Here is a 24,781-nt window from a genome sequence, read left to right as displayed (position 1 = left end):
CTGGGCAGCAAACTGGAAAATTAGGTTCAATGTTGATAAATGCAAGGTTATGCACTTTGGCAAAAATAATATAAATGCAAGTTATACACTAGATGGCAGTGTGTTGGGAGATTCCTTAAATGAGAAGGATCTAGGGGTCTTTGTAGATAACACGTTGTCTAATTCTGGGCAGTGTCATTCTGTGGCTACTAAAGCAAATAAAGTTCTGTATTGCATAAAAAAGGGCATTAACTCAAGGGATGAAAACATAATTATGCCTCTTTATAGATCCCTGGTGAGGCCTCATCTGGAGTATGCAGTGCAGTTTTGGACTCCAGTCCTTAAGAGGGATATAAATGAGCTGGAGAGAGTGCAGAGACGTGCAACTAAATTGGTTAGAGGGACGGAAGACTTAAATTATGAGGGTAGACTGTCAAGGTTGGGGTTGTTTTCTCTGGAAAAAAGGCGCTTGCGAGGGGACATGATTACACTTTACAAGTACATTAGAGGACATTATAGACAAATGGCAGGGGACCTATTTACCCATAAAGTGGATCACCGTACCAGAGGCCACCCCTTTAGACTAGAAGAAAAGAACTTTAATTTGAAGCAACGTAGGGGGGTTCTTCAGTCAGGACAGTGAGGTTGTGGAATGCACTGCCGGGTGATGTTGTGATGGCTGATTTAGTTAATGCCTTTAAGAATGGCTTGGATGATTTTTTGGACAGACATAATATCAAAGGCTATTCTGATACTAAACTCTATAGTTAGTATAGGTATGGGTATATAGAATTTAATTAAAAGTAGAGAGGGGTGTGTGTATGGATGCTGGGTTTTCATTTGGAGGGGTTGAACTTGATGGACTTTGTCTTTTTTCAACCCAATTTAACTATGTAACTATGTAAAACAAATGTTTTAATACTGGTGTGTAGGCAGCCAGGTCATTATGTCTGATCCTCTGCTTTCAGAAAGAGTCATTATTTCATAATGGAACTGCTTTCAGATAACTATAGTTTCTACTACTTTTTTTATTTATGCATTTTCAAATTTACAACCATTAAATCAAAAGAAAGAAAATTAAAACAATAAATCATAAATAATACAGTCTAAGGTTCACGTGTAAGGCAAATAAAGCAGAAGGATAATGTCACATTGCCAATCATTGCATGTTAGCTTGAACACATTAACACAGTGTTGATCACAGATAAAACATCCTAGACCTCTTTACAAATTACATTTCCCTGTCCTTTATTGCTCGCTGTACGGGATTGGATCAGGGAACTGCCGTGTGCAGCAGGTCAATCCAGGGACCCCTAGTTTCTACTACTTAATGTAACTAAAGGAGTCACAGCGGGACTTGGATTTTTCCTGTTGAGTGGTATTTGCATATCTACCAGGGAGCTGCTATCTTGTTACCTTCCCATTGTTCTATTAATAGGCTGCTGGAGGGGTCATATCACTCTAACTTGCAGCACAGCAGTCAAGAGTTATTGAAGTATATCAGAGCATAATTCACATGACTGAGAGCACCTGAGAAACAACATGTCTAGTCCCATGTCAGATTTCAAAATGAAATATTAAAAAAATCTGTTTGCTCTTATGAAACACAGATTTCAGTGCAGGATTCTGCTGGAGCAGTATTATTGATGGATGTTTTTATAAAACATGTTTTCCCATGACAGAATCATGACAGAAGAAGGAAATCAATATGGTATACCCAGATAAATCATGTAAGATAGCCAGTGCTCCATATGTATTCAGGCAAAAAACACCATGCACCATGGGCAACTACAAATAGAGGTGCTTGCTCCCCTGAATTTTGCCCTCAAACAAGGCCAGGCCAATTGAGCCGCTTGCACTCCTCATCCGACAGACTCCACAAATAATGGGACTAAAATATAAAAGGTTGGAGGACAAAACCTTGTTATAGTAGACAATGTACTTAGAAAACCCAGGCCCCTCCTTGACCTATGCTCTACAGGTAACAGAATATGTTAATATGCTGGCCTAACAATAAATAAAGATTGTCCATATTGCCATTTAAAACCAATTGCTCATAACAACAGGCAACATATTTCAATAAAATTCAATATTTAGGAGTGGAAGTCGAAATTGATTTAGGTAAATATGTGACTTAGAACCAATAATACAGAAGCTGTCCTCAGCTACCGCTCTATGGACCCATTTGCCACTGACACACTGGGGTCGTGTGAATGTTAGAAAAATTATTTCACTTGCCTAAATGTCTATATATCCTGTGCATTGCCCTACATACGGTACGTTGATCCCAAGATATTTCATAAAATAGATGGTATAATTAGGTCCTTCTTTTGTTCATGAAAAAAAAAGATAGCCATAAACACTCTCGCTTTATCCAAAGATATGGGCGGTCTGGCATTACCCAAGGGTAGGGTGGTGGATGTGGTGAGGGCAACAGCTATTGAGGGGGGAATCTGACCCGCTTTGCTTCGTCAAAAATTGATGGAATGAGGAAAATTCACCGAAATGCATTGAAGTCTATTGGGGAGGCAGCAAGACAAATTTTTTTTGATGGGTGACAATTGTTTTCACCCATTTGACTCTATAGGCATCATTTTCGTGGTGAAATATTTTTCTTATCACTAGTCACAGCGGCAGGTATACTTATGTGTTTGGAGGGCCCCTGGGGTTTCTTGTGTTAGAATAGGGTTCTGCTTCAGAGTGGGGGACAAACTAAATCTGCTTGTCATGTGAGAGATATTGGTGTGTGTGTGTGTGAGCATTATTTTGCAGTAAGTAGGGGGCATAGCTATTTGTGGCTGCATCACCAAGAGAACCCACCAAATCCCAGTCGCTACCAGCCCTACTGCGAATGGTCAAATGTTTTTCATACAGATCTTACCTATTATTGTGTTATGTATATGCAGCACATTCTCATGATTTATACTCTCTACTTACTGTACACAACCTCCTAGATACACAATTATGTAAAAGGTGAGTCTATGACTTTATGAGCTTTGCCATTAATACAATTTCCTACAAACTTGGCACATAGTTATTGTATAGCTTAGTTCCCCCCCCCCCGGAAAATAATCAGCGGACGTCCATGACACGCATGAGCCACAAATTTTTTACCCATTAGTCTATGGGCTGCAGTAAATCTTGGTGAAAAATGTCGCTCATCATTATAGGCACTACATTGCACTGGTGTCATTGACATTAGCAACCAATCTCAGTAACAGGGGTGTAACTTCAGAGGAAGCAGACCCCACTAGGGGGTAAAAAAAACAACAACCACCTCTGGATATTTTTGTGGCCCTAAAATAAATTCGCCCTGGGGCCCATTGCTCAGTGAGTTTTGATCTTTCAAATGAGATCAGTCGCATATGACAACTACACTTGTGAATGGAGCACTGTACTGGAAATTAAATTAAATCAGATAATAAAAGGCAAGGTCTGATTAATTGCTATGGGTGACTGCACTGGTACAATTAGCAGCTATGTTTGTAAATGAGTGTACTATTTTTCAATCTTAAAAATTCGTACAGACCCATTTAGAGACGTCAGGTTAATTTTATACATGTACAAAGCACAAAAGGACACATAAGGATGGACAGTTAAGGCATAATATCTAAAGGTCTGCATCTGCTTTTTTAAAAGGTTAATGCAAGATAATGTTCTAATTGCTTAGCAGTAGAGTGCTATTAGTGTGATTGTTCCGACTGCATTTACTTACCAAGGAGCCTGCTATAAGAAAGGTTCTACTTTATGTAAAATGTTATTCCCTATGGTTTGAAATACCAAAGGGCACATTATAACTTCCTCTTTAGTATGATTATTTTAAAATGGACATTATATTGGTTATATCAGTTGGAATAGAATGTATTAATATTTGGGTCCTGCCTTATTCCTGCCTAATCTACACATGCTCTCTTCTCAACAGCAACACCACAGAGAGACCAGACAGACTGAAAAACTGATTCAATCACTAAATTGCTACAGACAAACCCATCCCTATCATGATACTCTAGAGAACAAGTCTACCCTCAAAATTGCATCATGTGCTAATATACTTACCAAATATAAACCTGGCTCCAATTTATGAGTGCAGCGCAACAATAAACTAGATTCAAATAAACCAAGCATAAACTCTTCTTCTGCGGGTACCTGGCACCAGAGAAGATCACATTCACCATGGAATTCCTTCATCATGCTAGAGGAATAGTGACAAGGGAGAGTGTGTTCACATATCGTATTCACATATTGTTAAAGAGTTCTGCATCCTTTTATCCAACCTGATTACGGAGGTTATTGGACAACCTCCTTCCCACTCCTCCAGTGACATTAAAATAAGAGCTGGGTAAAATCCCTTCAAAACATAGTTGCATTATAATTTATATTTCACGTGCAACTAGACCAAATTTTGAGATCAACCTCATTGTCTACCGATATGTAGCTGGTTACCCAGATAAAAGAACATACAGAATTCAACAACATCATAAGGACATTTTATAAACAATATATCACATGATCCAAACAAAGCAATACCCCAAAAATATACATATGGACATAAAACATTCTTTTTCGGTCAATGTTTGATTGAAATCCCCCTTATTCTCCCTCTTAAACCTTCTTCCAATGTATCTCAGTCTCACACCTTCTCCATTGCCTCCTACCCTTCTTCACCCACCAATACTTCACAATCCTCCCTCTCCTCTACCTTCCCCACACTCCTACCTCTCTCCACCACTTATAAACCTCTATGGAAGTATGTAATTGAATACTGCTCCGACTCACTGCTGTTCTTCTGTGAAATGCAGGCAGTCTGGAAGTATATGGTCGGGTGCTGGAATGCCCTTGGCATTCCACAAGATAGGAAGAAGAAGAAACTGAATCTCCGCACACCGGTAACTGTTAAAATCCGAAATCTAGAAATTAGTCCATTGTTAAAAGACGCACATTACATACAGCATAAATGTCTATGGGATCTGTTATCCAGAAAGCTCCAAATTACGGAATAGCCATCTTCCATAGACTCCATTTTAATAAAATAATTCAAAACATAAAAGTATTTCCTTTTTCCTCTGGGGGTTGCCGACCCTGTAAATGGTTCTAAATTGATACATTTAGTTGATACATTCCTTTTCTTTGTCCTTGCTTAGCAGAATCCCTGAGTTTCATTAAAGGCAGCTGTTAGAATTGATACAATAATAATACTCCAGAGCTGCTGAGAAATGTATCAACTAAATGTTGCAAAATTATAACAGTTTTAGAGACTGCGCCTGAATTACTGAACTGCCAAACAAACTCCAGGGACAGGAACATCAACTTTAAACGTTGCTTTTGATTTTAAAGATTTTTTTTAAAAAATAAATAATGGAAATTAATTGAAAAAAAGTCTATTTCTGGGCAACTATCTTAAAACAACTGAACTGAAAAAAGTGTTTAAAAGGTGAGCAACCCCTTTAACCAAAGTTAGAGACATTTGACTTCATCTGTACCTCCTCTTCATGCATAGGTCTTAAACCAGTGCAGTTAGCATGCTCTGTACTAAATCTGCACCCTTATTAGACAATTCCAGAAACATAGCTGTTTTGATGTAGCTTATACAATGTCATTATTGTATATGAGCTTCCAAACTGTGCAGCACAATAAAAGCTATAATAACCTTGATTTCTTTGTTCTTTTTGCCTTAGAAGTTGAACTTAAAATGTTTGAAGCAACAGCCATCATTTATCTGACGACAGCAAGAAAACCTTCATCACTGCCTCTTGAGTATTGAAATTGGAGGGCACCGAAGAATATGTATCATTGTTAACACCTCTATCTGAGCCCAGACAATAGATATATAAAGTCTTGCCAGCAATTGAGTTCAGTGACAGTTTTTCTTTATTTTCATCAGTGCTTTCCCATTAAGTTAAAAAGAAAAAAAAGCAATGGCTGCGAAAATACCATTTGTCTAGATTTCTGTCTGAAAGCATAACATATACTGGGAAATAGGCTGCCGGATTCAGCTATCAGACAGCTCCAAACTTAGACTGAAATGGCAAACTTTTCAGATCCCTTGGTAATTTATGAGCTTTGCACCCTATCCCACTTGCAAATAATGTTTATTATTGCTTAGTATGGTAGGTTTTAGAGGAATATTTATGACAGAAAGTGCAAGTGCATATGCTAGCAGCAGTCATGGATTATATATTAGTATGAATTGCAGAAGGATCTATTGGAGGTCTATTGCCGACTGCTGAGTTATATACATTAATCGACACATGCTACATAGTTAATATAATGCTAAGTTCTCCCACAGTGCTTACAGTGTGATTGAATACATATACAAATTATAGCAGACATTTTTCACCAGAACAGATGCACAAATATGGTTAGAAGTCAACAGGGGAGTTCCAACGAACTTAAGGAGAACTGAAGCTTGACAAAGGAGTAGGGTAAAAGCTGTACATTGTGTTTTGGGGTTCTGTATGAGCCCAAGGCAACCCCTTTAGCAGTGATGATCTGTGTCTCTGAATATGCCCCAGTAGCTCCCCATCTTCTTTTCTGCTTATTCACTGCACATGCTCTTATCTCAGTGTAGGGGCCAACTCACAATACTAGGTTTATTAGCAATTGACATGAATCGCCTCTTTCACGCCTCGTTCAAACCAGCGGTCTTCTTTATCTTCTTTATCCAAGATTTGGACCTTGCTATCTTCAAAGGAGTGGAAGAGTCTATATGCCGAGAACTTACCACACCAGTCCCACAATTTCCCACACCAGTCAGTTGAACTGAAGAAGCTGCTCGGATGAGTAGTGAAACGTTCTCATTGATTACTCAGCAAGTCCAGTTGTTTTTAGATTTACCTATATTAGATATACCATGACCTGGATGAATGAAACTCTTCATAGTCATGTGTCGCTTCATAGACATGTATGGAGTTTTTGGATAAATAAGTGGTTGCTTGGGAGGGGGCATCTCACCTACGATGAAGTTGACAGGAAGGAATGAGATGCGTTAGGTGGTAAGGGCACTTTTTTCTCCACTTCATGTACCATACCCACCATTGCAGCTTTTACGTTTTGATCAATATAGGAGTGTTTTAAAGAAATGAATTTGTACTGAACAGATTGCTTTCAATTTAAACTTAATAAAGACAACCCTTATTTACTGCTAGATGATTTGTGATGACCCCCAGGCTTAGCTTCTCAACAGCTGCCCAGAACACATAGAGCATGTGCAGTGCCACGGAGACCCCCTGCCAAAATCTGAGGTGAGGATTTCCTATGACAAATTTGAAGTCCTTGATAATTGCTGCTATACAGCAGTAAGTTCAGTATATAAAATATGACATTTCCAGCCATATCTGTTTTAAGGGCTTAGTTCTCATTTAAAGGAGACAGAAAGGTCTCAACTTGGGGGGTCAAAAGTTAGGCACCCCTAAGTGATCGCATGTACTTACCCTGGGTTAGGGTTAGACAATCGCTCCGTGGTGCTCGCAGGTAAGTACATGCTATCACTTGGGGGTGCCTAACTTTTGGCACCCCCAAATTAAAAGACCTTTCCTTCTCCTTTAAAGAGCCGACATATATTTATTTTTTAATTTATATTTGTCAGGTAGAAATATTAATAGATCAATTTATAATTATTTCTTAAACGCACTAGTTTCTCCAAGCTTCTACAAAGGTGTTTATTGACAGCCTAGCCATAGCTTTCTATATTGCCTCCTATACAACAGAACACGTAGAAATCTGCTTGGAATCATACACAATTTTTCTGATTCAATGATTTGTTTGGACAGAACAGCAGTGTATATTGCAGCCAGAGGTTTGCTGGAAAAGCAAGGGCAGAGTTAGACTGGGCCGGCGGGAAACTGGCAATTCTGAGCTTTCTGTATAATGGGTTTCCAAAAAACGGTTCTCATACCTGTACAGTGTGGAATAAGATGGAAAGGGTAACGTTTACTTAATAAGGAAAAGTATAGGTCATTCATTTTTTTGATGCAGTGTTAGTGTATTAAACTCTGCATTTCCCGAGCTATTGTAATTAGTATTTAAAATAACATTTTAATGAGTAGTCTACAGTTTACAATTTTTTTTTTCTAAATGACTTGTGGCAGTGTCATTGTAATGATACTTTTGAGTCCTTAATGGCTCGGTTATAAGAAAAATGTTGTAATAAATATTTCTATGCAAATACAGTTTTGCTTTTTCAATGAATGAATATGCTTAAATGCACTACATTTAAAACAACGATCCTTAATTGTAAAATTGTGTCTCCCCAACGCAGACATCAAAGGACGTATGTAATAATATTATTTATTTTTTATGGGTCTGATTAGAAGTTCACATTACATATAAAGCAGATTTTTAAAAGTTAAGGGGTATTGTTTACTTTGCCTTCATAAAGGTTTATTATCATTCCCATTGTCCTCAATAAATCAGTCACAGGCAAAGGTTTCTATTGATGCCGAATTGCTTTTTGAAAAATACACCTGGAAAATGAAAAAGGGTGGGATTGAGAAAAGATCACAAAAACTAGTGAATAGGAAATGTAGACTTTAAAAATATATTCAACTGCAGAACTAGTTTTTGTAAATGAGCATGAAATCAAAGTATAATGTAGGCCGATTCCAGCTCTGATCAGTGTTTGGTTTATTGAGTTTTGCAGAATCAGGATTAAATCACTAAAATAAATAATAAAACATGCAGTAAATGTTATGCAGCCACAAAAGAGTTTAGCCAGTTAAGTACTAAAAATACTCAAACACCAGATGGGCACCAATTAAAGCATTACATATTAATAGCTGAAAAGAGCAAATCAATTATTTGATTTAAAGGAAAAGGAAAGGCAATTTATATTGGGAGTACCAAAATTTAGGCACCCCAAGTGATTATATTTACTTACCTGACACCTCCGGCCTGTGCTCCTATAAGCATAAAACTGCATTGGTCCGGGTTTTTTCCAGCGATCACCATGGAGCTATCCTCTATCTTCTTCTTTGGTTTTTAAATTTCCCGGGGCAGATGCATGCACAGTAGAATGAAACCGCCGGCTTTTTGCTCTACTGTGCATGCAAGACTTGCTCTGTGGTGCTCGCTGGAAGAACCAAGTTAGGTAAGTAAATATAATCACTTGGGAGTGACTTTGACTAGGATATTGCTAAGAGTGAAGAATGGTTTGACTTCAATCATGAACATTTGGTCAATTGTGCAGTGAATGGTACTGTGAATATAGTATTCATTTTACTTCGCACATGTATGTATATAAATGCATAAACCTATAAATATGCAACATCTTCCTTGAAGATAAAAGTTTCAAAAATCTGTCTAATTTACTGAATGGACAAAAACATCTAGTTAAGTTGGGTTGAAAAAAAGACCAAAGTCCACCAAGTTCAGCCCTTCCAAATGATTCCCGATGCACATATATACACACACACACACTCATATCGACCCCTCTCTATGCTCACATATATAAACTACATATATCAATAACTATACAGGGTTTAGACAGATCTTTCACACCTTCCAATTCAGGCCAGTATAAATCAAAGATGGCCGTACGTTACACCTATGCAAGGTATACATGTGCTGGCCAGAATGTGCTTCATTCGTTTTCTGAGGGGGCCCCCCATGTTTGTCTGCACTGGGTCCCCCCAAACCTTAGTTACGCCACTGACGTTTCATGTAAGCGGAGTGAATAAAGAGAATCGAACAGGCAGAAGATGGGAGTCTATAAAGTACCCTGCTCACCTCTGAAAGTGTATTACAGATTTACAAGTAAGGACCCATTTAAATGGAGTGAAGTGTATGGAGGGAGGCCAATTGAGGGGGCTGGGGTTTAGTTCTTCTTTAATAGAATCAGCCATCACAACATCAAATGAACGCCCAACACGGCATTGCATTCTTAAATTGTTCAGTGTAAAATTAAAAACTGGGTAAATAGATAGGCTGTGCAAAATAAAACATGTTTCTAATATAGTTTGTTACCCCAAAATGTAATGTATAAAGGCTGGAGTGACTGGATGTCTAACATAATATCCAGAACACGACTTCCTGCTTTGCAGCTATCTTGGTTTTCACTGATTGGTTACCCAGCAGTAACCAATCAGTGACTTGAGGGGGGGGGCGCTTGTTTTTGAATCTGAGCTGAATACTGAGGATCGATTGCAGACTCACTGAACAGTTATGTCCTATGTGGGTCCCCTTCAAGTCGCTGACTAACTCAGAGTTAGAGAGCTGCAAAGCAGGAAGTAGTGTTCTGGCTATTATGTTAGACATCCAGTCACTCCAGCCAGTTTATACATTACATTTTTGGCTAACTAACTATATTAGAGACATTTTTACCCAGTTTTACGTTGAACTGTTCCTTTAAAGTGAGGCCTTAACAAGGCCTATGAATAGGCAACATTATGTTCATCACTTAAGTCAGTTTTCTTTTTGTATGCAAGACAGTCAGAGATATGAAAATATCCTTTATAGTAATAAAAATATAAAATTATGGGAATTAAAGGTTGTCTACCAATTTCGACTGCATTATGTTATTAGAAAGAGCTTGAAAGTCTTGCTTTCTTTAAAGTCAAGGAAAAATATGTTTTAAAGCCTATCCTCTGAGTAAGAAAAAATCTTATGCATTTCTCAGTCTACATTCTTGCACTCAACTTTGCTTCAGTATTATGAGTACTTAAAGAACCCCCATTTTCCACAGGGTCATAAATTACAGTTTGCCTTGTTTTCAATAAAGCATTTTCCACAAATGCACTGCTTTCAGTTTTATTGTATGGAGATTCCATCATGTGTTTTAGGGAAAATCTCCTTCTTTCAAGTGCCCTTGTATAAAGCCTTATCTAATGCTTTGAAGACTTCATAGTTTTTTTCATTATAGTCCCAAGCCTTTCCTTTTAAAAACTCTTACGCTTGCCATGACCTTGTACCCACTCCCAGACATTGGGATAGCTTGTAGCTTAGACTGAAAGGATTGAATGACTATGAGCAGACAATAACTATGCTTTTATGTAAACACAGTCAGGGATTTCATTATCTACATTTGAACATAGGAAAATGCCATTCTCCCAAATGAAGCCATTTATTATATAGATCATGTTATGTTTTTCAATGCATTTATTCTGTATTACACTGGTTCATAATATTCTATAACTAGCCTGGAGTGTATAAAGAGTTTATGTGTTTTACTTACTCCCATTATGCCTGAACAACATTTTTTGTTTTACCTAGAGCTACAATGATACCAAAATCATTGATAGAAAAGTAATTTATTACCTTTGCTCTTTATATAATTGGTCCCCTTGAAAGAAATGCTAAAGACGATCGTTACATACTTGCTATAGTACATTATTACTCCTCGTAGCCAGAGGTTAAAAAATACATCTTTTTTTCCCTATGTGCAGTCCTGCCTTCCAGAAAATGTATTGGCTGACAGATCAATGTTGTAATTTGCAGTGTCTGCTCTTCTAGTTTAACCAGATCAGCATTTATGCTTTTAAAGTTTTATAAAAACTGACGCTTTCTGCTTTAAACCACCACCTACTCAGACCTAGGTTCCTATTTACCCTGCCTCTCCTGTATTCTATATCTGCTTCTGACCACATCATATCTAATGGCCTTACCTTGTCTTTCAACCTCAACTATAGTTTTTTTCCTAAAAACTTGCACCATGAACAATAGGGGCAGATTTATCAAGCGGTGAGATTATAACCCACCGCAGAAAAACTCACCCACGTTCTATTCAGTCCTATAGAATTTTTACAAGTGTATTTATTTGTGGGTGAAAGTGAAGAGTTTACCATTTAATAGGTACACTTCTATAAATCCCATAGCAATCAACAGAAAGTGGGTGAGTTTTTATGCAGTGGGCTCTAATCTCACTATTCGATACATCTGCCCCTTAGTTTCTACGTTGATCCTAGCCAGACGTTACAGAGGAGAGAAGGATCTATGTGACACATCATGTGCGCAAATAAAACAAATAAAAATAAAACAAACCTCTTGCCACACTTGGGCTCTAAATAATACACAAGGCATTTCTTTCTCTGGGACCAGCCTTACTGGGAATCCCGGCTGGAAACAAACAAAATATAACTCCAAAGATTCACATTACCTTTAAGGAATCCTTCCCTTTTGGAAAGCAGCAGCACTCCACATTATTACACACTTTCCATACAGTTCTCTCTTATAGCTCTCAGCCCACACTGGTCTCTCCCTGTCTCAGTTGCTAGTGGATCTGCACCTGCTAATTATTTCCCAGGTGAGACTATACAGAGAAATTAACCCCCTCAGGATGGTTATACATAAGGGAGTATAAGGGAGTAGGAGATGAACCCAGGGAAAGTATACATCCCCTCAAGCTTTTTTCCAGAGTACATGGTCATATAATGTATTAATGTTTAACTACAACTCACAAAATAACACCGATATAATTTACAGAAATGACACAAAACCATATAAGTCGTAATCATGATTCATCCCGTGGTGCTCTGATGTCCCCAGAGTGTGAATCCAAAATGCTTAACTTTATTTCAAATATAAAAATACAACACTCTATTGCCTCCACGTCTAAGTACCGTCATTGATTCTATGACACCATATCGCAATGAAAGACACTACTTCATGCCTAATTGTGGAGCGATGCTTGGAAATACTATTGCTAATAGGTTGTATTGTGTCTCCTACGTACAGTACATTTGGACATTTTATATATGTAACGCTAAACTGGGCTATGCAGACTACAAGTAGTTAAGTGTCCAGCTAGTGATATGAGCATGGGTTACATTGCAACTCACACATCAAGATTTCAAATTTTAATGTGGTATTATGTTTACAAGCTGTAACTGTAAAATATTTTTTTAATGTTTGTTTTAACAATTTGAAGCTCATGCCACATTTGTTTTAGGGTAGGACTACACGGACGTTTTCGTCGCAATCCGACGTGCTGGGACAAAACGCCTGCGACAAATCGCATGCGACGGAAATAAGGTAAGTGAATGCATTGTCGGATGAAGTCGCAGCATTGATCCAACGTGACACGACAGATGCAGACGCTTTTGTCTATGACAATAGAGGATCTCTTTTGTGTTTATTTTGTTTCCTTGGATATTTTTAATAATAGGGGGTCACTTCCAGCAATTTCACCAACATCTCTAATAAATACATACATATGACCTAAATGAACCCTTCACAGGGCCGATCCGCCATGAGGCAAGGTGAGAACTTGCCTCAAGCAGCAGCGAGGCTCCAGTTACAAGTGCTGAAAAAAGCAACCTCATGTATATTTAAGAGCCGAATTTCTGGGTTTTATCACAGAAATTCGGCCTTGCTAGTGCAAGAGCACTATTGCACCCATCGCACTAGCGATACAGCCCCCCTTTGACCCGTTAGAATCACCCCTGACCCTCCATATTTAAATTGATGTAATCTTAAGTATGTTAATGAAGTTTCGCTAATAAGAAAATTAGCTAAAAGACTTTTATGCTGACAAATGTTCCCTGGAGAAAGGACGCCAGCGTTCATTTGCCGAGACAACATTTCTTATTTTGATAAATCCATGCATTTGGTAAGAAATAACGTCTGATGTAGTTTCACGAAGTATGGCGGAGCCTTCCGAAGCAAAAATTAAAGTAAATTTGCCCCAATGTAGCAGTGGTGTACAGTTGCTTTTATTTGGAGTGAACATTATTCCAGTCTCATGATGCGGTTTCCAATGATTTGTTTAAAGGTATTAATATGATTTTATAGTTTAATTTTAAAACAGAAACAAAGGATTTGGGTTTTCATTGTTTTTAATTTGGGGGCCCATTTACTTAGCTAGAGTGAAGGAATAGAATAAAAAAAACTTCGAATTTCAAATGGTTTTTTTGGCTACTTTGACCATCGAATTGGCTACTTCGACTACGAGTTCAACTTCGACTCGAACGATTCTAACTAAAAATCATTCGACTAGTCGAAGGTCCCCATAGGCTTTCTAATGTTTTTTAGGTCAAACAAAAATCGTTCGATCGATGGATTAAAATCCTTCGAATCCTTCATTCGATCAAACTATTTGCGGTAAATCCTTTGACTTCGATATTCAAAGTCGAAGGATTTACATTCGGCAGTCGATTATGGAGGGTTAATTAACCCTCGATATTCAAACCTATGTAAATCTGCCCCTAGATGTCCTTTTTTTAATCTGTTCTTTTCACATAAATATGTATATATTCCCATGCATCCATGAATGAGCTCTCCTGAAAACCAAGCACAGCCATGTTCCCTCTGCAACAGAGTGACTTTCTATTTAATTCATCCCTGTACAGGTTTACATGAGTAGAATCAAAGAGTACTGTGATCCTTTCACTGGTCCTGAAGAAGAATTCTTTAGTGAGGCTTTGCTTCCCCAGACATCCTAACACTAAGCCGAGATGTCCAAACATTCCTATGCATCTCAGAACAAAGATAGTGGTTAGGTAGAAGGTTCATTAATAATAATGTAGGGAAGTGTTTGACTTACATAGCCATCATTTCATTCATGGAATCAGATAGATAATTTTATTTCATTCATGGAATCAGATAGATAATTATGGATATAGAAAAATAATCATAATCATCTTAACAGTCACTTGTAACAAAGAAATCAAAGCCTACTGTATATTGCGTATATTAGGTATGGGACCTGTTATCCAGAATGCTCGGGACCTGAGGTTTTCCTGTTAAGGGATCTTTCCTTAGCCATCACTTTGTCTTTAATAAGTATACTGTATAAGTATACTGTATCTTATTTGGGATCACGTACAAGGTACAGTTTTACTATTACAGGTATGGTACTTGTTATTCAGAATGCTTGGGACCTGGGGTTTTATGGATAAGGGATCTTTCTGTAACTTTATCTTTATACCTTAAGTCTACTAGAAAACCAATTAAACATTAAAGGGATGGTTCACCTTTATGTCAACTTTTAGGGGTTATTTACTAAAAAAAACGATTTTATCTCATTATTTTAATTAAAAAAAAACACTACCGAACTCCCATACCCGATTTGAGCGTAGGTATTATTTAAAAAGCTTGAATTAATTGGTTCGTGGAAAAACCTGAAGAAATTGAACGAAAAATCACATTGTACTCTTTTTTACGGGCTTTTTTTCCGAAACATAAGATTTTTCAGGTTTTTGAATAGATCAGATTTCTGGGTTAAACCCAGCGCAGACCACAATAACTTCAAATTAGAATAGGGACTTCTGCCATTGACTTATACACAACCTCGGCAGGTCTGAGATGGCAGATTAAAAAACAAAAAAAATTATAAAAAAATTAAAAATTGAGTTTTGCCCCAAAAAGTCTGACCAGATAAATTCAGAGTTTAGTAAATAACCCACTTAGTATGCTATTGAAGAGTCAATTCTAAGCAATCAATTGGTCTTCATTGTTTGTTTGTTTCTTATAGTTTTTTTTAAAATGATTTGCCTTTTTCTTCTGACTCTTTTTAGCTTTGAAATGGGGGTCAGTGACCCCATCTAAAAACAAATGCTTTGTAGAGCTACATATTTATTGTTATTGTTACTTTGTATTATTCATCTTTCTAGTCAGGTCCTCTCCTAGTCATATTCAAGTCAAATAAGTTCATGGTTGCTAGGATCATTTTGACCCTAGTAACCAGATTGCTGCAAACAGGAGAGTTGCTGAAAAAAAAGCTAAATAACTCAAAAACCACAAGTAATAAAAACAATTAAAATCAATCGCAAATTGATCATCATACTAAAGGTTAACTCAAAGGCAAACAATTTTTCTACTAGAAAATCATTTAAGTATTAAATAAACCAAATAGTCTGGTTTTGTTTCCAATAAGGATTCATTATACCATCGAATAGGCTACTTCGCACTTCGACTTCAACTAAAAATCGTTCGACTATTCGACCATTCGATAGTCGAAGTACTGTCTCTTTAAAAAAAACTTCGACCTCCTACTTCGCCACCTAAAACCTACCTAGCACCAATGTTAGCCTATGGGGAAGGTCCCCATAGGCTTTCCTAGCAATTTCTGACCGAAGGAAAATCGTTCGATCGATGGATTAAAATCCTTCGATTCATACGATTTTTCCTTCGATCGTTGATTGCGGTAAATCCTTCAACTTCAATATTCGAAGTCGAAGGATTTAACTTCGACGGTCGAATATCGAGGGTTAATTAACCCTCGATATTCGACCCATAGTAAATGTGCCCCAATGTCCTGCATCGGTATGGTTACCCACAGGTACCTGGGGAATATCTGCAAAGTATTCCTTGGTTGCGCTGGCAGTCCGTGGGTAACCCGGCTGGGTACCCAACAATGGTATGGGCTTGAACCTTCCCACCCTTGTGGTTCTTCCAGTTCATTTTTTTTACGAATTGGCACCAGAATGATGTCACTTCCGGGCAAATGTGACTCCACTTCCGGCTTCGCATGTCCCCAAGGTCGAAAGGTTAGTTGGCCTATTGCGGATCAGGTAGTGGGAACATATGGGTCAAATTGCGTTTCGGGTTGCGGGTACAGTTCGGTATGGGTTTCAAAAAATGGACTTGTGCAGGACTCTACCATAGAAATTTGCCAGAATGGAGCTACCCGGATGTCAGGACTGCCAGACGTACCCGACCCAGAAGTATCTGACGGCGCTGTTTACATTCCCGGCGGTCACAGTGAAGATCCAAGATGGCGGCGCCCATGCTGAACACATGGCTGCAGCGTCGCTGTATTATGATGTCATCTCTGGTGCCGGGATCTCATCATAAAAGGGCGCCCAAAACACTGTGACGGCGCCCAAGAATAGGATTTGCTGCCATTAATCCTGGGTTCCTGTTTGTGTTTCCTGTATCCTGTATCCTGATTCCTGCTCCTGCCTTGGTTTTGACCCCCTGCCTGCACTCTTGTTGTTTGATCCTGATCTGCCTGCCATTGAACTCTTGCCTGGACTTTGACCTTGATTCTGCTTAACCCTTTGGATACCGCGACCTTGCTCCCTCAAGAGGGCTTCCTCCTTGATCCAGACTACCTCCCTGGAGGGAGCTCCCGGCTCCCTGACACCGGACCAAAAGGTCTTGACAGGGTTATGAAGGCAGGGAGCTGGAGGGGTTACATTAAGTACCCGCCCTCCCACAACCCGCATCAGACTTTCAGGTTCCTTTTATAGACCCGCGCCGACGCTCCCCGCCGATGATGTCACGCAGCTAGCAGGCGCGGCTATAAAGCCGGAAGCCGGCATTTGAAGATGGTGGGTGGGGAGAGCAGGAGAAGAGCTCAACAAATACCCGCCACCCGCGAAGAGGAGTGCGAGGTCGGCTTAAATCTGCTCAACCCGTGGGTAAACCCGTGGGTATCCAGCCCACACATCACTATCAGAGAGAGAAAGGAGGGGGGACTGAGTACCTAGTTGCTTGGTGACCGCAGTGTGAGCCCACATTCCACGATCGTCAGCAGCGAGCAGCATCCTGCCCACCCGCTCTGAATGGTTTGGCGAGAGGGTAAGTGTAATTTTGGGATTTGAGAGCTTTGGCTTCTCAGGAGGTTCGGTTCCAGTTATGTCACAGCATGTGGTTTGGCGGGGGAATGCTTGCCATAGTGGAAAGGGGCTTGTACCCCTGGTGTTTATTGTGTGGATTATCTCCTTGGGTAATGGTCCCGGGAGGTAGAAGTTTGGAGTGAGGCCTCCTTATGCATTCACTTGCCCAGCTTAGCTCAGTGTAGCTGAGGGTTATAATGTTGTTTTAATTATGTAACCTGTTCAGCTTGTTTAATGTTAATAACGCTGTGGCCATTTCACATCCATCCTGGACTGTGTGTCATTTCTTGGGGAATATATATATATATATATATATAGAAAAAGGTAAGTGGCAAGGATTCAGCAGGTGGGGAGGGGTAGGTTCAACAGCTATATGCCTTGGCACTGCCCTGGTCATAGATATTCCCCTATAGTGAGCACAATTCCTTAGGTTACAGGCCCAGACTGGCAATCTGTGGGTTCTGGTGAATGGCAACATAATATGAATACCAGACAAGGATAGCTATAATACGTCTTAAAAGCATGATTAAATAAAAGCCGACATGGACAACCATACCCTGTTCACTTGTCTTTCTAAAAATCTGAAGACTGAAGGATTCACAAGATAACGTGTCCAGTTTCGTCTTAATTACCCAATTCTCCTAGGGAAAAGATTAAATTATTTGAAAGTAAGGAAATTACAGCCGTAGTGTCATTATCATGAAATGTAAATACCAAGTGAGGTTTGTGGAATCAATAATATTCATTTAATTAAATGAACCAATCCTCAGAGTCAATGTGTTGGGTAAAAGCTCTCCTCTGGGGCACGGTTTGTTAGACATTATAAATAGGTATTTTGCAATGAATTGATTTATCCTTCTGCCATGCTGAAGATGTAAATGCCAGTCCTCGCACAACACTAATAGACCATGCGTCCCTCTGCTAATGCTCAGTCGTGTTTGTCAGCAGATCCGTGCCTATAATAAGCATTTGTGTACTAAAAAAGTCTCTAATCAAAATAAAGTTTTCAGTGCATGCTTTAAAACTGTGCAATGTTAATTTTTTTTACTTTCTGGTGTTACCTTTCTGTTCACCCAAAAAAACCTTGATTATCAATGTAGCTCTTGGCCTCCCACCATGGTGGAGAAGGTATGGTGCGATGCAGACATCTATATACAGGTATGGGATCAGTTATCCATAAACCCATTATCCATAAAGCTCAAAATTACAGAAAGGCTGTCTCCCATAGATTCCATTATAATCAAATCCATTATAATCAAATAATCCAAATTTTTAAAAAGGATTTCCTTTTTCTCTGTAATAATACAATTGTTGCTTGTACTTGATGCCAACTAAAATATCATCAATCAATATTGGAAGCAAAACCAGCCTACAGGGTTTACTAAATGTTTACATGATTTTCTAGTAGACTTAAGGTAGGAAGATCCAAATTACAGAAAGATCCCTTATCCAGAAACCCCCAGGTTCCAAGCATTCTGGATTCCAGGTCCCATGTCAGTATATGTTTTTTCCCTTTTAGTATCACAAAAAAATGGGTGGCATGACACTTTCAATGGTAATACGTAGGGATCTCACCAGAGGGATAAAGAAGATGATCTCAAACCATAGGATATTGTCACAGTTTTGGGTGCACCTTGCAGGTTTGGGTATTCAGTGTTACCTAACTGGAACTTTGGACCCTACCAGGGCATTAGCAATTTTTTATTCTTCTATTTGGGTCCGTTATATAGCCCATTTTCTTATGTTCACCACACCATGATATAAATGAGTTTGTTTTCTGACTGTGGTCAGCATGATACAGTGAGGCTACTTGTGTACTGTAAGTATGAGGGGTCAATAGAAACTGCAGAACATCTTCCTGGCTTAGGCCTTCTGCTCACGCAGATATAAAGGAAACTTATTTTAGCATGTGATTTTGAAAACTTGGGTATTATTTTCTGCACAAACAGACACTGAGCATAAAAGTCAGGTATGGGATCTTCGGTATAAACATACTCTTTATAAAGTTCTTAAAATATTACGGATAAGGGATCTTTTCTGTAACTTAAATCTCCATACTTTTAAGGGGTTCTTTATCAAACCTCTATTTTTTTTTCTATTCAGGCTTTTTGGGGCAAAAACCTGCACTTTTTGTGAAAAAAGAAAAAGATTTCAAGATTTTGGAGCTCCAAAGAGCCATCTCAATCCTGTCGAGGTCATAGAAGTCAAGTCAAAGGGAGATGCCCCTATCCCAATTTGGTCTGTATTGGGTTTAGCTTGATAATTAGAAACATTTTTATTTTTCGCACAAAACCCCCCAAAAAACAGTGATTCGGAAGAAAATTCCAATTCGTGCGTGTGCTCGATTTCATCTAGTTATTTCTAGATCTGAATTTTTCTAGTTATCTTAATGATAAATAAGGCAAAATCAGGGTTGGGAATTTGATCAAGTTGTTTTAATTTAAAAAATTAGATAAAATTGTATTTTAGTAAATAACCCCCTAAATCTACTATAAAATGATTTAAACATTGTTTTTGCCCCCAATAAGGTTTAATTATATCTTAGTTGGGATCAAGTACAAGGTACTGTTTTATTATTACAGAAAAATAGGAAATTATATTTAAAACTGTGAATTATTTGATTAAAATGCAGTCTATGGGAGATGGCCTTTCTGTAATGTATTTGTTTTTTTCTGTAATGATCCATTTTTTGGGATCTTATAGATTATGAGGCCATCTTGCTTGGCAGTTAACCTTTACAGTGCTTCTTACGTGTTTGTTTGGTTGTAAATCATTTTATAGAACATGATAAACACTCTTCTTAATAAACCACTATCTTTGCACATTAGAAAATGTTGAATATATGTTTTGATTAAAAAATATCTGTAATTATGTTTTTGGGGCCTTTGTGGGGCATAAATATGCATTAGTAAACATAATAGACAATAGATAATAAATGGCTGTTGTAACCAGAGCAAGTAGCAAACACATGGCAGTAAGAACCAAAACTTGTTTTCCAAATCAAAAACATTTTTTACAATTCAGTATAATTACAACTTGCATATCAGATGAAAAGTAAATATTAATATTTTAATAGCCAATTGTGTGCCTAGATTACACTACACAACCCTTTTTTGCATACACATGGCATGAAAGTACATATAAAGCTTTTTATAACCCACATAAGGCACCCGAACCCCTTTATTTTACAAAAATGAAAGGGGTGGTTCACCTTTAAGTTAACTAAGTATAGAATGGCTAATTCGAAGCTACTCTTCAGTTAGCCTTTTTCTTTTTTATAGTTTATAAATTATTTGCCTTCTTCTTTCCAGCTTTCAAATGGGGGGCATCGACCCCATCTAAAAACACAAATGCTCTGTAAGGCTACAAATGTATTGTTATTGCTACTTTTTATTACTCCTCTTTCTATTCAGACTATCTCAGATTTATATTCTAGTCTTATTCAAATCAATGGTTGCTAGGGTAATTTGGACCTTAGCATCCAGATTGCTGAAATTGCAAACTGGAGAGCTGCAGAATAAAAAATGAAATAACTCAAATACTTAAAACCAATTGCAAATGGTTTTACAATATCACTTTGTATATCATACTAAAAGTTAATTCAAAGCCAAACTACTCCTTTAAGACCTACCAAATCCTAAAAAGCAGACAAAAGTATATATATTCACTTCTAGCGACACTTTCTCCCAAGAGATGTAAACAAGGAACTTCTCTTTTCTCTCTATATTGGAGTTAGGTGAATCTCCCCTTTGTGCCACAAACACATTCATAATTTTATCCTTCTCCTCTCCTTCTACATCAACGAAAGGGATCTGAGCCTCCCACTGTCTATATAAAGACATCCACATAAATATATATTAGTTGTGCTGTGTTTGTTAGCTAGTAGTAATACATAAACTATAAATGGTACTTTTTGCTTAAACAACAACAGTTACTAAGGGGCACATTTACTAAGCTCGAGTGAAGGATTCGAAGTAAAAAAACTTTGAATTTCGAAGGTTTTTTTGGGTACTTCGACCTTTGACTTTCGAATCGAACTAAAAATCGTTCGACTATTCGACCGTTCGATAGTCTAAGTACTGTCTCTTTAAAAAAACCCTTAAACTACTTACTTTGGCACTTTAAACCTACTGAGCTACAATGTTAGCCTATGGGGAACTTCCCCATAAGCTTTCTAAGCTGTTTTTGGTCGAAGGAAAATCCTTCGATCGATGGATTAAAATCCTTCGAATCGTTCGATTAAAAGGATTTAATCGTTAGATTTTTCCTTTGATCGTTCGATCGAAGTATATGCGGTAAATCCTCGACTTTGATATTCAAAGTCGAAGGATTTTACTTCGATGGTTGAATATTGAGGGTTAATTAAACCTCGATATTCGACCCTTAGTAAATGTGCCCCCAAGTGTAGTAGTTACATAGTACGGAAGAGCACTGGGGCCAGCAAAAAAAAATAAAATAAAAAAAATCTGATGAATTATGACTTTTAAAACTCATAATTGTGACTTTTAATCTCATAATTATGACTTTAAAAAATCGAAATTATGATTTTTAAAGTCATAATTATGAGATTAAAAACCATAATTATGAGATTAAAAGTCATAATTCGACCAGAGGTAATGTCAAAAATCACAGAAATGTTTTTAGGAAATTGGCAACATGGGAGCCCATTTTTTCTATTGAAAAAACAGTTGTAGCCTAGTGGATATGAGCTACATGCATGTGATTTTGCCCTCCCAAAACAGAAACAAGTTGCCACAAAATAAATGCCCATAGACTCTAATGTAGTATTCTATAAAAACGACACGCAAAAAAAAGTTCTGTGAATCTTTTGCAGTTTCACAAATTTCCTGGCAAACGGGATAGATTTGCTCATTACTAATTACAATCATATGTGGCTTATGTCTTAAATATAATTTGCCCCCTTAACAAAGATTGCTCTTTCCCCCATGCAACATTTCTGCTGCTTTTGTAAATATCACTGAATATTTTGTTTATGCAAATATTCTTAGATCCAACTTTAAATAAGATGTATTAATAGAAAAGATTGCAGAAAATCCCTGTATACTAAACACATTTATATGATCTATTTGCTTTTGATAAATAGGAGACATTCTAATAAGATAAATATACTCTGCAATAAAACAGTCATTACATGTACGGTGATAACAAGGCTTAAGTCCTCATTAAGTGCAAGAAAAAAAATTGTATCTGTCTGTTTCTCCAGCTAACTATCTCTGAAAGCAATACGAGTCAATAGAACTAAACTGATACATATATATTCTGTTGAAGTGCTAGTAATGTATGTGCTGTAAACAGCAGTGGAAAAAGGAGGACTTATTGTGAGGTTAATATCTTCTGCTGACATGTTTATTTCACCCATTTATTTATATACAACTAGATGGAGACTGCAATTTCTTTCTGTCTAACTGAAAGAAATGATGGCCTCCTATGGGTACAGGGACAACATAATGTAATTGTTGTCCCAGTAGATTTAAAACAGCATTATTGCGATTTTCAACTACCCAATGGAAACATAGTTCAGCTAGACAAGATTATTTATTATATATATTGTGGTCCTGGGGTTTTCTGGATAATGGATCTTTCCGTAATTTTCATACCTTAAGGGGCAGATTCACTAAGGGTCGAATTTCGAAGTTAAAAATACTTCGAAATTCGACCCTCGAATTGAAATCCTTCGACTTCGAATATCGAAGTCGAAGGATTTAGCGCTAAACGTTTGATCGAACGATCGAAGGATTTTTCGTTCAATCGAACGATTAGATCTTTCGAATCGAACGATTCGAAGGATTTTAATCAAACGATCGAATGAATATCCTTCGATCAAAAAACGTTTAGCAAGCCTATGGGGACCTTCCCCATAGGCTAACATTGACTTCGGTAGGTTTTATCTGCCGAAGTAGGGGGTCGAAGTTTTTTTTAAAGGGAAAGTACTTCGACTATCGAATGGTCGAACGATTTTTACTTCGAATCGTTCGAATTCGAACGAATTTAACCAATTCGATGGTCGAAGTACCCAAAAAATACTTCGAAATTCGAATTTTTTTCATTCGAATCCTTCACTCGAAGTTAGTGAATCTGCCCCTAAGTCTACTAGAAAATCATGTAAACATGAAATAAACCCAATAGGCTGGTTTTGCCTCCAATAAGGATTAATTATATCTTAGTTTGGATCAAGAACAAGGTACTGTTTTATTACAGAGAAAAAGGAAATTTTTAAACATTTGGATTATTTATAGACTATATATAAGATAAAGTCTATGGGATAGAGCCATTCCGTAATTCAGAGCTTTCTTGATAATGGGTTTCTGGATGCCAGATCCCATACCTGTACTTTACGATCACAGTTTTCACAAATCACAAAATGTCTTTTGAACAATGTAATTTACTGATATATAATTGTTCTTATATGAGTTCATTATTGTACCTCTCATCCTCTTACACTCCGAATACCTTAAAATGAAAGACAAGAACTCATTGACAATCTTCCTATGAGGAGTACCTGATCTAATGGCTGTCCTCTACAAAAACCTATTTTTTTCTCAAATTTGTATTTTGTTGTTTACTTTTGTATTACTGTTTTTATATGAATTAATTTGTACCCCTTATTCTCTTACAATATAAATACAGGTATAGGATCCCTTATCCGGAAACCCAATATCCAGAAATCTCCGAATTACAGAATGGCTGTCTCCCATAGACTCCATTTTATCCAAATAATCCAAATTTTTAAAAATGATTTCCTTTTTCTCTGTAATAATAAAACAGTAGCTTGTACTAGATCCAAACTAAGATATATTTTAGTCCTTATTGGAAGCAAAACCAGCCTGTTGGGTTTATTTAATGTTTAAATGAATTTCTAGTAGACATAAGACATGAAGACCCAAATTACGGAAAGATCCGTTAAAACCCCAGGTCCCAAGCATTCTGGATAACAGGTCCCATACCTGTACCATTAAACAAAAACCAATTGACACTCTTCCTACAGTATCTCATGCTGTACACTTCCAAATAGGACAATATTATCAGCCACAAAATAGAGACGAGCGTTTAATGTAATGACTGTTCTCTGGCAGAATATAGTTTCTTCTTTCTCAAATATGAGACAACCCTACAAGGACATTTAGGAGTTGGACATAGAAATCAGAATAACAAAAACATAGACATAGAATATCAGAATAACAAAACACTTATAAAAACTTAGGAGGGAAATCAGACTCTCCATTAGTTAGACCTACTGTAGATTGGCTAATAACTTTTTGTATAACTTCAAAGAATCAGAATATATATAC

The 24,781-nt window shown here is 37.6% G+C and overlaps 1 long non-coding RNA gene across 2 annotated transcripts in view; it reads right to left on the bottom strand.

The window, feature by feature from the left end:
- Positions 1–12,199, bottom strand: part of LOC121398022 — a 111,297-nt gene extending 99,098 nt beyond the window's left edge. For both annotated transcript variants that reach the window (XR_005964075.1, XR_005964076.1), the window contains exon 1: positions 12,068–12,199. This is a non-coding gene — a long non-coding RNA (uncharacterized LOC121398022). The remainder of the gene's footprint in view (positions 1–12,067) is intronic.
- Between the last annotated feature and the right edge of the window lie 12,582 nt (positions 12,200–24,781).

Source organism: Xenopus laevis, chromosome 9_10L (assembly GCF_017654675.1).
Source record: "Xenopus laevis strain J_2021 chromosome 9_10L, Xenopus_laevis_v10.1, whole genome shotgun sequence".
NCBI lineage: Eukaryota > Metazoa > Chordata > Amphibia > Anura > Pipidae > Xenopus > Xenopus laevis.
This window is presented reverse-complemented; position numbering and strand designations above follow the sequence as displayed.